The sequence below is a fragment of the Dasypus novemcinctus genome, chromosome 29, assembly GCF_030445035.2.
Source record: "Dasypus novemcinctus isolate mDasNov1 chromosome 29, mDasNov1.1.hap2, whole genome shotgun sequence".
NCBI lineage: Eukaryota > Metazoa > Chordata > Mammalia > Cingulata > Dasypodidae > Dasypus > Dasypus novemcinctus.
In genome coordinates, this window is record NC_080701.1 from 38,722,417 (window position 1) to 38,739,986 (window position 17,570).

Consider the following 17,570-nt stretch of genomic DNA (forward strand, 5'->3'; position numbering starts at 1 on the left):
GCCTGCTTTATAACCACAAAAGGAAACTGTTGGTCTTTTTTCAAGAAGGTCACAGGGTTCTGGGTGCAATAGTGGAAGAATAGCAGATGTCCAGCAAGTAATGAATTTGTAGGAAGGAGAACTTGGGAGTATGGTGGTGGATGTCAGTCCTGATAATTACAATCATGCCAAAGTTCCCAACCACAGCCAAGATGTGCAGGATCAAAAACATGAGAAATATCATGTCTCCTTAGATCCCCTCTGAATCCAAGTAGAACAAACTCTGAGACAAGCATAATATTTGCCATTTTGTATGTATTTGGCTGATCTTTTTGATCTGATTCCAGGGTCTGTTCTTTTGATCAGTTGCTTTTGACACATTAACTAAAATCTTTATAATGACAATATATAAGGTCACATGAATTTTTTTATTGGACATATTACCTTTTTGTGCAAAACAGTCACTGTATGTATTAGAATTCCACCAAAATATGCATGATTATGAGGTCTCATTCTGTCTAGGTTAATATGATTTATGCAAGTGGGAAAATAAAAATGTACAATTCTCTCACTTTCATTATCTAGTATGTATGACAGAAGCCTTTAAATAGATGATTGCCTAGATGCAATCATTACTAATAGCATATGATTTTCCTTTTGGTGTTCCCAGGATATCATGCACTGATTGCTTGTATCTGGAAATAAGGTGGAAAAATCTAATGTAACACTGTCAAGGCAAAAACCCTCAGGGAGCCCCAATGCCTACCGGGAGTGGGAGGGTTCTGGTGAAGGAAGGAGAGGGGTTTCCTTTCTGTGGGTTTGGTTGCCTCTACCCCTTTTGAGCTCTGAGGAGCATACCAGCTGGAAAGAGGTAGCCTTAGGAAGAGGGGAGAGGTGAAACTGCTTAGGCAGCCTGATTTACCTAGCCATCCTGGGATAGGCCTGGTGGAGGGTGGAGTCAGGCAATTAACTAGTCCTGTGCTGAAAACTATCAAAGTTCCAACTCCCATATGGGAGGCAGGGAGTAGGAAGCACTTAATAAGCTTCCAAGAGCCTATTTTGGGTCCTATGGGAGAAGGGGGTGGACTGGAAGAGGGTTGAGAGTCATTTTTCTGCAGTGAGTTCAGTCTCCAAGGCCCCATTTGAATTTCAAAAGGGGACTCAACCTGACCAGGAGAGATGAGGTGGGATCCACTCACACAGGCTACTGTGTCCTGCTACCCCAGGACAGAAAGCAATATTACTAGAAGGGGGACAGGAACATATCCCAAATCTACAGAAATCTACCCAAATGCAGTGACAAATCTGCCCTAGGAAAGTGACTGGAAAGCTTTCTGAAGAGCTAACTGACCCAATGAGAAAGTTTAGCTTAATGGAAGAGTTCCTGCTTTGAATATAGGAGGTCCGTAGTTCAAGTCCCAGATCCTCTTACAGCAGTGATCCACAGGGATATCAAACATCCAGCTAATACTTTAGGAGAGGGAAAAGGCAGACATTATTTTAGTATTAGCTTCTCTTGGGTCTCTTATTTTTCCTAAAAAAAAGTTACTTTTTGAAAAAATTAACTTAGTTTACTCACTAAAATCCACTTCAAAACCTGTAGAGGGAAGGCTGCAGGGTGGTTGATTGATGACAAACAGCCTGAGAGGTTCCACAGGGTCCTAAGAGGGAAGGTTGTTTTTGCTTAGTTTTTTTTTTTGACTGCTTGCTTGTGGATTTGTTTGCTTTTTTGTTTTCTAGTATTTTTTCCCCTTTTTCTCCCCTTCCCCTTTTTATCTAGGTGCTGCTGGCTTGTTTCCTGTTTGCTGTGTTTCCTCTTCCTTAATTTCCCCTTTTCTGTGTATACTTATTTTGTCTACTGTATTAGTCAGTGAAAGGGGTGCTGATGCAAAATACCAGAAATATGTTGGCTTTTATAAAGTGTATTTATTTGGGCTAGAAACCCACAGTTACCAAACCATAAAGCATAAGTTACTTCCCTCACCAAAGTCTTGTGACATGTTGGAGCAAGATGGCTGCTGATGTCTTTGAGGCTTCAGGTTTCATGGGTTTCTCTCTTCCCAGGGTTTGCTTCTCTCTGGGTTCAGTTCTACTATCTCCACAAGGCCAGCTGTAGACTACCAGGCAAAAGCTTGTTATCATCCCAGAACCTTTTCTCTTTCCTTATGACCAAGTTCCTCTGTATGCTTACTTCCTGGGGCTTCAGCTCAAAATCCAGCATCAAAACTCCAACTCTGTCCCTTGCCATGTCTTTTACCTGTAGATAGAGAATTCAAAATATTCACCCTACTGACATGGCCCAATCAAAGCCCTAATCATACTTGAATCATGCCCAGTACAGACCATTATACAAACATAATCCAATATCTATTTTGGGAATTCATGAACCATAAAAAACTGCTAAATCTACCAATCCTATCTCTTTTCCTTCCTTAATCTTTCAATCTTCCACTTTCTGTTATTTTTCTTATATTCGACCTCTCTTTGTTTAGTCCTCAATTTTTCTAGTTTTCATTTCTAACTAGTCTAATCTGTTTTCTTTCCTTTATCAACTTTTTTTCATTTTTGTCCTTCCTTTTCTCTTTCCCTCTCTTTTCATTAATCTGGCCTTGTAATTCATTCTATATATTATTCTCTATTCTGTTTCCCCATTCAAATATAGGTACTCCCTTTTTTAATTCCTATTACTCTACACTGCTTACATGGGGCAAATATTCATTTTCCTAGGTCTTATACATTTCTTCTTCTAACTTTAATATTGTTATTACTCTTATTCTTTTTCTTATCTTACCTCTTTCCCTTTCTCTGTCCCTAATCTTTTTCTTTCAAGGGAACATAGACAACAGCAAGAAAATAGAATAAGAAAGACAAAGTGTCAAAGAGAAAACTTACCACACACACAAAAAGAGCAACTCAATAAAACCCTAGAGTAGAGAGAGACACCAATCAACTGTTGGGTTTCAACAAGAGAACAAGAAGACCAGACAGCAGCAAAAAATTACAAACCATACTGAGAAAGAGGAAGACACAATCCACTCCAGTGACCAAACTAAAAACCAGGAAGAGACTCAGAACATTGAACAACTGTCAACTGATCAAAGGTGTCCAAATAAATAACATGAATCAACTTAACGAAGTGAAGAAAGAGATTAAGGATAACAGGAAGACACTGGGAGAACATACTGAAGAAACTGTAAACATACATAAAAAGATAACAGATATGATGGTGATGAATGGCATAATTCAAGAAAAAGGAAGACATGGCCCACTCCAATGAACAAACTAAAAACCAGGAAGAGATGCAGAACATTGAACAACTATCAACTAATCAAAGCTGTCCGAGCAAATAACGTGGACCAACTTAATGAATTGAGGAAAGAGATTAAGGATAATAAGAAGATACTGAGAGAACATACTAAAAAAACTGTAAACATACATAAAGAGTTAATGGATATGATGGTGATGAATGGCACAATTCAAGAAATAAAAAATACAATGAAAGCAAATAACAGCAGATTTGAACAGGCAGAGGAAAGAATTAGTGATGTGGAAGCAGCACATCTGAAATCAAACAGATAGTAGATCAGATAGATAAAAAGACAGAAAAAAATCCAGCAGTGAATTAGGGACTTAAACAGCAACATAAAACATGCAAATATATGCATTATAATCATCCCAGAGGGAGAAGAGAAGGTAAAGGGGACATAAGGAGTGTTGGAGGAAATAATTGACTGAAAACTAGCCACCCTATTGAGGGAAATGGATGTACATGTCCAGGAAGCACAGCACACTGCAAAGAGTAAAAATTCCAACAGGCAAACCCCAAGACATACCTGTCAAACTGTCCAATGCTCAAGACAATGAGAAAAAACTAAAGGCAGCTAGAGAAAAGAGAACCATCACATACAAGTGAAGCTCAATAAGATTAAGTGCTGATTTCTCATCTGAAAGCATGGAGGCAAGACGACAGTGGTATGACATAGTTAAGTACTGAAAGAAAAAATATTCTAGCCAAGAATTCTCTATCCAGCAAAGCTGGCATTCAAAAATGATAGAGAATTCAAAATATTCACAGATAAACAGGAATTAAGAGAGTGTGCCAATAAGAAACCTGCACTTCAAGAAATACTAAAGTGAGTTCAGCAGATAGAAAGGAGAAAAAAGCAGGAGAGAAAGAGTTGGAGGAAAGTGCAAGAACAAGTAAAAAGATAAAAAGAGAAATAAAACAATACATGACATACATAAACCCAAATAAAATATGGCTAATATAAGTAATTCCTGAACAGTAATAACATTGAATGTTAATGGATTACACTCATCAGTCAGGAGACACAGATTGGCAGAATGGATAAGGAAATTTAACCCATCTCTATGCTGTCTACAAGAAACCCACCTTGATCCAGGGATTGAAGAAGGCTGAGAGTGAATGGCTGGAAAACAGTCTTACAAGCAAACAATAACTGAAAAAGGATGGGAGTAGCTATACCAATATCAGATAAAACAGACTTTTATTGCAAAACTATTGTAAGAGACAAAGATGACCCTATATATTAGTAAAATGTGTAATTTTTAAAGAAAGAACAATCATAAACATTCATGCACATAACCAGAGCACCTCAAAATACATGAGATAAACACTGGAAAAATTAAGTGTAGAAATAGATGCCTCTGCAGATATAGTGGGGGAACTTAATACACCATTATCAACATTATACAGAACATCTTGGCAAAGAATCAATAAAGAAACAAAGACTTTGAATAATAAATTAGAGGATCTGGACCTAATAGTTATATACAGAATACAACATCAAAATGCAGCAGGAAATGCACTCTTCTCAAGTGCATATAAATCATTCTCCATGATAGATCACATGCTGGGCCACAGAAAAACTCACTATAAACTCAGACAGATTGAAATTATACAAAGTAATTTGTTTGACCACAATGGAATGAAGCTGGAAATCAGTAGTGGTCAGAGAACCAGATTAGGCACAAAGATATGGTAGTTAAACAACACACTCTTAGACAAACATAGGGTCAAGGAGGAAATTTCAAAAGAAAACAGTAACTACCTTAAAAAGAATGAAAATGACAACACAATATATCAAAATCTATGGGATGCAGCAAAAGCTGTACTGAGAGGGCTACTCATAGGCATAAATGCAAATATCAGAAAAGAAGAATGAGCTAGAATCAAAGACCTAACTTTACACCTGGGGAATTAGAAAAAGAAATAAAGTAACACCAAAGGAAAGAAAAAAAGGTATAACAAAGATTAAAGCAGAACTAAGTGAAATGGAAAATAAGAAAGCACTAGATAAAAATAAACAAAACCAAAGGCTGGCTCTTCAAGAAGACTGATAAAATTGACAAAGCCTTAGCTAGAGTTATAAAGAAAAAAGGAAAGAATATGCAAATACACAACATAAGAAATGGGGAAGGGGATATCACCACTCATCCCACAGAAATAGAGTATCATAAGAGGATACTTTGAAAATTATATGCCAATAAGAAGGATAATTTAGAGGAAATGGACAAATTTCTAGAAACACACAGAAGCCTACATTGATGAAAGAATAAATTGATGAACTCAACAGACCAATCACAAATAAAGAGATAGAATCAGTCTTCAATAACCTCCAAATAAGAAGAGCACAGGACTAGATGGACTCACAGGTGAATTCTACCAAACTTTTGGGAAAGAACTAACACCAATCTTGCTTAAACTCTTCCAATAAATAGTAGTAGAAGGAACATTGCCTAACTTGTTCTATGATGCCATCATTACCCTAATATAAAAGCCAAACAAAGATGCCACAAGAAAGGAAAATTAGAGACCAATCTCTTGAATGAACTTTGATGGCAAAATCCTCAACAAAACACTTGATAATCATATTCAACAACATCAAATGAATTATACACCATGAACAAGTGGGTTTCACCCTGGGTATGCAAGGGTGTTTCAAAATAAGAAAACCAATCAACATAATACACCACATAAAGAGTTCAAAAGAAAAAAATCAAATGATCATCTCTGTAGATACAGAAAAAGCACTTGACAAAGTATAGCACCCTTTCCTAAGAAATATTCTGCAAAAGACAGGAATAGAAGGAAACTTTCTGATATGATAAAGGGTATATATGAAACACCCAGAGCTAACATCATATACAATGGTGAAATACTAAAAGGTTTCCCTGTAAAATTGGGAACAAGACCAGGATGCCCACTGTCACTGCTTCTATTTAACATTGTTTTAGGATTCCTTGCTTGAATACTGAAGCAAGAAAAAGATAGAAAAGGCACCTAATTTGTAGGGAAGAAGTCAAAATTTCTCTATTTGCAGATGACATGATCCTATAATAGAAAGCCCTGAGAAATACAAAACAAAGCTTCTAGAACTTCTAAATGAGTTCACTAAAATACCAGTTATAAGATCAATTTGCAAAAATCAGTAGCATTTCTATACACCAATAATGAGCAATCTGAGGAGGAAATCAAGAAAAAAAACTTTATAATAATTAAAAATCAAATACTTAGGAATAAATTTAATGAATGATGTAAATGATTTATGCACAGAAAACTACACAACATTGTTAAAGAAAATCAAAGAAGACTTAAACAAATTAAAAAATATTCCCTGTTCATTGAATGGAAGACTAAACATCATTAAGATATCTATCCTACCCAAACTAATCTGCATATTTAATACAATCCCAATAAAATTCAATGCAGAATTCTTTATTGAATTGAAAAACTATAAAATTTATTTGGAAAGGCAAGGGGCCCCGAATAGCCAAACACATATTGAAAAAGTAAATGAAATCAGAGGAATCACACTACCTGACTTATACTACAAAGTTACGATGGTCAAAACTGCATGATATTGGCATGATAGACCAACCAATGGAACTGAATTGCAAGTTCTGTTATAGATCCTCGCATATACAGTCATTTGATATTCAACAAGGCTATGAAACCCAATCAATTGGAAGAGAATGCCTCTTCACAAATGGTGCTTGGAGAACTGTATGTACATTTCCAAAAGAATAAGAGAGGAACACCATCTCAAACTTTATACAAAAAACAATGGGAGACAACTGGCAAGATGGCAGCAGAGTAAGGAGTTGGAGAGTCAGCTCCTGCAACAGAGCAGTTAGTAAATGACCAGAGCTATCTGGAGCTAGCTGAAAGTCCTGTTTGGAGACTCCAGGAGGCCAAAAGAGCATCCTGCAACATCCTTGAAGGAATGGAAGGAGGAGACTTCTCATTTACAGAAAAAGATTCATAAGTAGAGTGCTCCATGCCATGGAGCCCAGTGCCTATCCTCCACTAGAGGTAAAAGCCACATCAGGAGCTGTTCTGTGGCAGGAATTAAAAGCTCCACTTCCCCAAAATGGGGAAGGAAGAGACAGTTGGGCACCAATTTCAGCTACTGATGAATAAATTCAGCAGGTTAAAATATAATCCTAAGAACAACTAAAGTTTGAGCCTGTCCAAGTCAGGAAGAGGCTGGTAGCTGCCATCATAACTTCATGCCTGGCATGAGGGGAAGTGAGGTGGACTGAAAATCACAGTGTGTGCAGGGGCTGGCTTCTTTCCATACAGATCAAATTGCAGCTCTAGCCTAAGTCCAAACCCCACCTCTGGCAGGGAAAAAGCTGAGGGAACCTGCACCAGCCTCTCTGGAAAATTACTGGCCAAGCCATGGAGGCTAGTGATTATCCTACTTTGGCAGTGCAAACTACCTCAGGAACTACTCTGTGGCTAGAATAGGAAGCTCCATTTCCCAAAAATAGGGGAGGAGGAGATGGTTGGCCACTGATTTCAGCTAGAGATAAGTAGACTTGGCTGGCTACATTATAACCCTAGAAACAGCTAGGGTGTGAAACTGTCCAAGTCAGAAGAGACTGGTGGCTGCCATTTTGACTCTGCCCCCCACATTAGGGGATGCCCAGCTGACTGAAAACCACAGTGATCATAGGAAGTGACTTCTTTCACTGAGATCAGCCTGCAGCCCTAGGTTAGACGTCAGCTCCACCTCTGGCAGGGAGGAGGTTGGCAGGCCCTGCACCAGCCTATTCAGGTAACTGCAGGTACAATTGGTTTTCACAGACTGAATAATTAGAAGTCTACTAGGGCAACTGTGGTCAATTTGGACTCACACTGCATAGATTGTGGCCCATACCTGAAATGCTATCCCTGCCCCAGGCAGGGGAGAAAGGGGTGAGAAGCTTCATCAGTCTCTCTGGACAGCTACAGTCTAAGCCTTCACAATTTGGATTATTCTGCACAGCTGTGATTCTGTCCTACCCCTGACAAAGGAGAAAGTTGGGATAAGCTTCATTGGTCCCTGGGGCAATGAGAGCAGCTTAAACATCTATAGCTTATAGCACCAATTACATCCTTGGCTCCTACTGCACAATCAGCAAGGGAGGGTGGGCAGGAAGCCCTAAACTAAAGAGAAAAACTTCACCCAGAATAAATACTCTTGTAAACCAGATGTGAAGACACCAGCAAAAAATTACAATCCACATCAAGAAACAGGAAGATATGACCCAGTTAAAGGAACAAGATAAGCCTCCAGATGAAATCAAGGAGTTGAAACAACTAATCACCGATGTTCAAACAAATCTCCTTAATAAATTCAATGAAATGGCTAAAGAGATTAAGGATATTAAGAAGATATTTGATGAGCACAAAGAAGAATTTGAAAGCATACCTAGAAAAGGAGCAGATCTTATGGGAAAGAAAGGCATAATAAATGAAATTTTTAAAATATTGGAATAATTTAATAGCAGATTTGAGGAAGCAGAAGAAAACATTGGTGAGCTTGAAGAAATGACCCCTGAAAGTGAACATAAAAAAGAACAGATGAAGAAAAGAATGGAAAAAATTTTAACAAGGTCTCAGGGAACTAAATGACAGTAAAAGATGTACAAACATACGTGCCATGGGTGTCCCAGAAGGAGATGAGACAGCTAAAGGGGCAGAAGGAATATTTGAAGAAATAATGGTAGAAAATTTCCCAGCCCTATTGAAGGACATAGATACCCATGTTCAAGAAGCACATGTATTCCCATCCAAAAAAAAATCTGAATGGACCAACTCTGAGATACATACTCATCAGAATGTCAAAAGACAAAGACAAAGAGAGAATTTTGAGAATAGCAAGAGAAAAGCAATGCATAACATATAAGGGATATCTAATAAGAGTAAGTGCTGATTTCTCACCAGAAACTATGGAGGCAAGACAACAGTGGTCTGATATATTTAAGATACTACAAAAGAAAAACTTCCAGCCAATAATCTTATATACAGCAAGATTGTCTTTCAAAAATGAGAGCAAGATCAGAATATTCACAGATAAACGGAACCTGAGAGAATTTCTAAGCAAGAGTCCAGATTTTCAGCAACTACTAAAGGTGTGCTAGAGCCTGGGAATAAAAGATAGGAGAAAGAGGCCTGGAAGAGAGTCTAGAAATGAATATTATATCAATAAAAGTAACTAAAAGTGTGGAAAGAGTGGTGAATATAAAATATGACAGATGAAACTCAAATAGTCAGGAAAAAACTGTAACCAATGATGTAAAGCACTTGTATTCAGAAAACTGAACTCAGTGTTAAAAGAAATCAAGAAAGTTCTAAATAACTGGAAGAACATTCCATGCTCATGATTGGAAGACTAATTATATTAAGATGTCAGTTCTACTCAAATTCATATACAGATTCAATGCAATCCTGATAAAAATTTCTCCAGCATTAAAAAAAAAAGAAAAAATGATTATCAAATTTATTTGGAAGGGTAAGGGATCTTGAATAGCCAGAAGCAACATAAAAAGGAAAAACAGGAGTTGGGGCAAGATGGTGGCTGAGTGAACTTGCCTGGTACTGTCTCCTGTAGGGGGCGGCTGGGCGGCATTGAAGGCTCTTTGGGACCGCGCTGTTTCGGGGATTTTTGCTGGTTGGAAGGTGTCTGGACGTCGATTTGGTGGGAAGGTAACAGAGAGGATACGTCTATAATATATAAAAGGAGGTCCCAGCTGGGCGCGGAAAGTTCCGTCCTTGGGTGGGCAGAGCCATGGTATCGGGCGCTGCTGCAGCTTGGGGAGCCGCAGCGGCCAGGGTTTTTTTTTTTTTTCTTTTTTTGGAGGCTCTGTGGTGCTGAAGAATTCATGGGTCCTGGGCGGGCTGGTGAGGGGTTGATGGGACAGGACTCCTTTGCAGATCGATTTGGGGAGACAGACGGTGTTTTGTTGTGAAGCGGGGGAATTTTTGGTTGCGGACAGGGGTGGTAGCGCTTCCGCCTGGAGCCCCATCCCCACAGGTCCAGCTGCCAATCTGCAATGGAATTGGATTTTTGGCAATAAGGGGACACAATTGGGAGATTGTTGCAGGGTGCAGTGAGGGAGGGGGACACGTCTGGAAGCCAATTGGGGAATATTTTGCAAAATTTGGGAGTTCCGGTTTTGGAGTCTGTTCTCAGCATTTTCAGCTGAAGCCCAGCCCACCCTGCAGGGCTTGGGATCTGGGTCATTGAACTGGCTGTGGTGTAGAGGCGCCCTCAAGTGGCCGTTGCGTGGGAGCACAGGGTGGGAGCTGTCCAAAGGCTGAATTGACGATACACCCACATAAAGAAACCATGAGGAGTAGGTGAATTGCAGGGCTCAGACATTAAATATAGAGTTTGTGGATCTGGCTTCCCCCATGGGGCTGGCACCCAGCTACGGGGATCCCTGAGGGCTGTGTTGCACTGCGGGGCTCCTAAGCTTCCTGTTGACCCGATTTGAGGTTGCCAGGTCTGGGTCCCCTGGACTCTGGTGGTCCACACCCCAGACTCACACCTCTTGAGTCTTCAGTGTCTCAGACTTTCCACCCCTGAATCCATCACACCCTGGGGTCTACCTGGGGTCCTTGAGTGCCCTGGACTTTAATGTTTGCATTTTATCTTTATTGTTTCATATTGTTTTGTTTTTATTTTCATTTTATCTTATTTTTTACTCTTTTTGATGCCCTGATTGCTAATATTGCATTATCCCCTAGTCTTTTCTCCTAGTGTGTCCCCCAAAGTCCTTTTTTTATACAGTTATTTAGGGGTTTTTTCATTGTTGTTATAGATAGTGTTGCAATTGTGGTTCCTGTATACCTGTATTTCTCTTCCCCCTACCTGTTCCCCACTCACCCTCTTTTTCTTTCTTCCTTTCTTCTCGTCTTTCTTTCTTTTTTTCTTTATTATTATTATTTTCTTTTTCTGTTTTCTCTCTCCCTCTTGTCCCTCATTTTCCACTTATTTTATTTTAATTCAAGTATACAATAGGTGCTACAGGGAACACCTCACATTTGCTGGGTTTTCCCATCCTCCACTGCTTCATTTCTGTGTGAACTGATTTAGGCTACCTACACTATCCCCCTTCCCCTACATCTTGATATCTGCCATCATCTACTGTCTCTCCTATATTCCACCCCCCACCTCCCTTTCTTTGATCCACAAAGTGTCTAACTCTTAATTTCTAATACCTTTGTTTTGTTTTCTGTCTGGTATCCACTCTTGAAACTATTACCTTTCTTTTCTTTTTCCCTCTCTCACGAAAACAATAGCTTTGTAGCTCATACCATATTCCTCCCATATTCAGTCATCTACCTCATAATAGGTACTCTACCTACTGCTATAACTCTACACAATTTACATGAATCTAACCTCCAACCTTTCAGATCTCATATTCTTGCTTTGTTAACATATATCACCAATACTACTCTACACTTTTTCCTTGCTTACACAATTGCCTTTCCCCGGCACTAATACTTTCCTTTAAAGTGAACTTAACCAGCAACAAGAAATTAGAATAAGAAGAACAAAGTGACAAAAAGAAGATATAACACTTACACAAAAATAACAGCTAATTAATCTCCAAGACTAGGCAAAGAAGCTAAGGAACTGATTAAACCCGTCAAGATAAAAGGATGACCAGAAAGCAACAAAAATCGACAAACGAACCAGTAATCAGGAAAACATGACTGAATCCAATCAACAAACTAAAAATCAGGAGGGGGAGCAGAACTTCACACAAGCAATGAAAGATCTCAGAACATTTATCACCAACAAATTTGATGAAGTAATGAAAGAGGTTAACAACATGAAGACAACACTGGGAGGGGAAATTGCAGACATACGCAAAAACATAACAGACATAATGGGAATGAACACCACAGTTCAAGAAATAAAAAATACACTTGCAGCAAATATCAACAGACTAGAAGAGGCAGAGCAGAGAATTAGCGATGTGGAAGACAGTACATCAAAATCAAACAGATAGTAGAAGGGGTCGATAAAAAGATAGAAAAAATCCAGCTAGGACTTAGGGACCTGAATGACAATGCAAAACGCTCAAATATATGTATTATAGGTATTCCAGAAGGAGAAGAGAAGGGAAAGGGGTCAGAAGGAGTGTTGCAGGAAATAATGGCTAAAAACTTCCCAAATCTACTGAAAGAGACAGACGTACATATCCAAGAAGCACAGCACACTCCACTGGTCATAAACCCCAACAGGCCCACCCCAAGACATATACTCATCAAATTATCCAATGTGCAACACAAAGAGAAAATACTAAAAGCAGCAAGAGAAAAGAAAACCATCACATACAAGGGAAGCTCCATAAGATTAAGTGCTGATCTCTCATCTGAAACCATGGAGGCAAGGAGGCAGTGGTATGATATAGTCAAGGTACTAAAGGAAAAAAATTTCCAACCAAGAATACTCTATCCAGCTAAACTAACATTCAAACATGATGGAGAGTTCAAAATATTTGCAGATAAACAGAAACTGAAAGAGTATACCAACAAGAAACCTCCCCTTCAAGAAATTCTAAAGGGAGTTCTGCAGGAAGAAAGGAAAAAACAGGACAGGCAGAGTTGGAGGAGAGTATAAGAGCAACAAAAAAAGACAAACTAGAAGGGAAAAAACATACAAACAAAATATGACAAACACAAATCCAATAAAAATATGGCTAACACAAATAATTCCTTGAAAGTAATAACACTGAATGTCAACGGATTAAACTCACCTATCAAAAGATTCAGACTGGGACATTGGATAAGGAAATATGACCCATCTGTATGCTGTCTACAAGAGACACATCTTAGACCCAGAGACGCATGGAGATTGAAAGTGAATGGCTGGAAAACAATCATACAAGCTAACAATAACCAAAAAAAGGCAGGAGTAGCTATATTAATATCAGACAAAATAGACTTTAAATGTGAAACAATTGTGAGAGACAAAGAAGGATACTACATTTTAGTGAAAGGGGAAATCTGTCAAGAAGATCGAACAATCATAAATATTTATGCTTCTAACAAGGGTGCCTCTAAGTACGTGAGACAAACACTGGAAAAACTAAGTGAAACAATAGATGCATCTACAATCATAGTGGGGGAGTTTAATACACCACTATCTACCTTGGACAGAACATCTCAAAAGAGAATCACTAAAGAAACAAAACATTTGAACAGTATATTAGAGGAGCTGGAACCAATAGACATATATAGATCATTACACCCAAACACAGCAGGATATACATTCTTCTCAAGTGCACATGGAACATTCTCCAAGATAGACCATATGCTAGGTCACGAAGAAAGGCTGAATGAATTCAGAAAGATTGAAATCAAACAAAACAATATCTCTGACCACAGTGGAGTCAAGCTGGAAATTTGCAAGGGACAGAGGCCCAGGTTTCACACCACGATTTGGAGATTAAACAGCACACTCTTAGAAAAACAGTGGGTCAAAGAGGAAATCTCAAAAGAAATCAATGACTACCTTGAAACAAATGATAATGATAACACAACATACCAAAATTTATGGGATACAGCAAAAGCAGTACTGAGAGGGAAATTTATAGCCATAAATTCATTTATCAGAAAAGAAGAAAGAGCAAAAATTGAAGAATTAACTGCACATTTGAAGGAATTAGAAAAACAACAACAAAGTGACCCAACAGGAAGAAAAAGGAAGGAAATGACAAAGATAAGAGCAGAACTAAATGAAATAGAAGATAAGAAAGCACTTGAAAAGATAAACAAGACCAAGAGCTGGTTTTTTGAGAAGATCAACAGAATTGACAAACCTTTAGTGAGACTTACAAAGAAAAAAAGAGAAAAGATGCAAATACACAAAATAAGAAATGAGAAAGGTGATATCACCACTGACCCCACAGAAATGAAGACTATCATAAGAGGATACTTTGAAAACCTATATTCCAAAAAAAATGACAATTTAGAGGAAATGGACAAATTCCTAGAAACACATAAACAACCCATATTGACGAAAGAAGAAATTGATGATCTTAACAAACCAATCACAAGCAGAGAGATAGAACCAGTCATTAAAAATCTCCCAACTAAGAAGAGCCCAGGGCCAGACGTCTTCACAGGTGAATTCTACAAAACATTCCAGAAAGAACTAACACCAATCCTGCTGAAACTATTCCAAAAAATCGAAACAGATGTAACATTGCCGAACTCCTTCTATGACGCCAACATTACCCTAGTACCAAAGCCAAACAAAGACACCACAAAAAAGGAAAATTACAGACCAATTTCTCTAATGAACCTAGATGCAAAATACTTAACAAAATACTTGCTAATCGTATTCAACAACACATTAAACGAATCATACACCACGACGAAGTGGGATTTATTCCAGGTATGCAAGGATGGTTCAACATAAGAAAATCAATCAACGTAATACACCATATAAACAGATTGAAGGAAAAAAATCACATGATTATATCTATAGATGCAGAAAAAGCATTTGACAAAATACAGCACCCTTTCTTGATAAAAACACTCCAAAAGATTGGAATACAAGGAAATTTTTTGAACATGATAAAGAGTATATACGAAAAACCTACAGCCAACATTGTTTACTGCGGCGGCTTGCTCGGTCGGTAGAGGTGGGGTCTGGCTGCGGACGAGGGGTCGGTCCAGCTCTGGACGAGGGGTCGGTCCCGCTTGGGACGAGGGGTCGGTCCCACCTGGGACGAGGGGTCGGTCCGGCAGCAGACGAGGGATCGGTCTCACAAGGGGTTGCGTGGTTTGGCTGACGGGGTCGCCCGGCGAAGCCGGCGACGAAGGGGTCGCCCGGAGAAGCAGGCGATGAAGGGGTCACCCGGAGAAGCAGGCGACAAACTGGGGACAAGGGAGGCCAGGCCCTTGTCGGGGGCTCTCAGGACTGGAGGGCGCATGGCAGAAGAACTACCGCGGAGACAAGGTAAACACGCAAGTCCACTTTACTGAGGGAGAGGCAACAGTTTTATAGGGGCTGGGGAAGGCTGATTGGTCGAAGCCACGCCCTGTTCTGATTGGTTGCCGGCAAAAGGTCAGTGGGCGGTACCGGACGGGAGAGGGGTGGTGGTTAGGGATTGGCTGTCGCTGTTGCTGGGGGAAGGGGCAGGGTTTAGGGATTGGTGGCTGCTGTTGCTGGGGTGGAGGGCAGACTTGAGTTTCCCACCCACGCCTGGCTGTTGCTGCTGTCGGGGGAAGGGAAAAGGGCAGACTGGATTTTTCCGCCCACGCCTGGCTGTTGCTGCTGTCAGGGGAGGGGAAAAGGGCAGACTGGAATTTTCCGCCCTGTGCCTGCGCAGGGAGAAGGAAGAAGAAGGGTGCCGCCCCACAAGGCATCGGGTGGTGCCATCTGGGAGGAGGGGCAGCCGCGGAAGCATGGCTGCTGAGAAGGGGAGACCCGAGGGCACTCTGCACCCATGCCGAGTTCCCTTCAGGGGTGGCGGTGGGCCCGACCAACCACCCTATTATGGGGGCAGCAGCTTGGCCTACCGCGGCCGCTCCCCTCGCCAGGCCAGCAAACCACACTTCAGCCCGAGGGGTGACCGCAGTTTACAATGGAGAAATCCTAAAATCCTTCCCTCTAAACTCAGGAACAAGACAAGGATGCCCATTGTCTCTGCTCCTATTTAACATTGTCTTAGAAGTACTTGCTCGAGCACTGAGGCAAGAACCAAATATAAAAGGCATTCAAATTGGAAAGGAAGAAGTCAAAATTTCATTATTTGCAGATGACATGATCCTATACATAGAAAACCCTGAGAGATCTACAACAAAGTTTCTAGAACTCATAAATGAGTTTAGTAAAGTTGCAGGTTATAAGATCAATGCACAAAAATCAGTAGCATTTCTGTACACCAATAATGAGCAAGATCAGGAGGAAATCAAGAAACAAATACCATTCACAATAGAAAATTAAAAAATCAAATACTTAGGAATAAATTTTACTAAAGAGGTAAAAAACTTATACACCGAGAACTATACAAGACTGTTCAAGGAAACTAAAGAAGACCTAAATAAATGGAAGAATATTCCTTGTTCATGGATAGGAAGACTGAATATAATCAAGATGTCTATCCTACCAAAACTGATCTACACATTCAATGCAATCCCAATAAAAATCAACCCAGCCTTCTTTAAGGAACTAGAAAAATTAACTATGAAATTTATTTGGAAAGGAAAGAGACCCCGAGTAGCCAAAGACATATTGAAAAAGAAAAACGAAATTGGAGGAATCACACTACCTGACTTCAAAACATACTACAAAGCTACAGTAGTGAAAACAGCATGGTATTGGCATAAGGAGAGACACACAGACCAATGGAATCGAATTGAAAGCTCTGATATAGAACCTCACATATATAGCCAAATAATATTCGATAAAGCCACCAAACCCTCTCAACTGGGAGAGAGTGGCCTATTCAACAAATGGTGCCTGGAGAACTGGATAGCCATATGTAGAAGAAAGAAAGAGGATTACCATCTCACACCTTATACAAAGATCAACTCAAGATGGATCAAAGACCTAAATATAAGAGCCAAGACCATAAAAACCTTGGAAAGCAGCGTAGGGAAACATCTACAGGACCTTGTAATAGGAAATGGATTCATGAATATCACACCAAAAGGACGAGCAGCAAAAGAACTAATAGATAAATGGGACTTCCTCAAAATTAAAGCCTTCTGCGCCTCAAAGGAGTTTGTCAAGAAAGTAAAAAGGGAGCCCACACAGTGGGAGAAAATATTTGGCAACCATATATCTGATAAGAAACTTATAACTTGCATATATAAAGAACTCATATATCTTGAAAATAAAAAGATAAACAACCCATTTAAAAAATGGGAAAAAGATTTAAACGGACACTTCTCCAAAGAAGAAATACAAATGGCTAAAAAGCACATGAAAAAATGCTCCAAGTCTCTAGCTATCAGGGAAATGCAAATCAAAACTACAATGAGATACCATCTTACCCCCATAAGATTGGCTGCTATAAAAAAACCCAGAAGAATACAAATGCTGGAGAGGATGTGAAGAAAGGGGAACACTCATCCACTGCTGGTGGGAATGCAGAAGGATCCAAACATTCTGGGGGACAGTTTGGCAGTTCCTCAAAAAGCTAACCATAGATTTGCCATATGATCCAGCAATACCACTGCTGGGTATATACCCAGCAGAACTGAAAACAAGGACACAAACTGATATATGTACACCAATGTTCATAGCAGCATTGTTCACTATCGCCAAAAG

The 17,570-nt window shown here is 39.6% G+C and overlaps 1 long non-coding RNA gene across 2 annotated transcripts in view; it reads right to left on the reverse strand.

Annotated features, from left to right (window-relative positions):
• Nucleotides 1-2,126: 2,126 nt before the first annotated feature.
• LOC139437829 (uncharacterized) overlaps nucleotides 2,127-17,570 on the reverse strand; it is a 185,200-nt gene continuing 169,756 nt past the window's right edge. For both annotated transcript variants that reach the window (XR_011647733.1, XR_011647734.1), the window contains exon 3: nucleotides 2,127-2,236. This is a non-coding gene — a long non-coding RNA (uncharacterized lncRNA). The remainder of the gene's footprint in view (nucleotides 2,237-17,570) is intronic.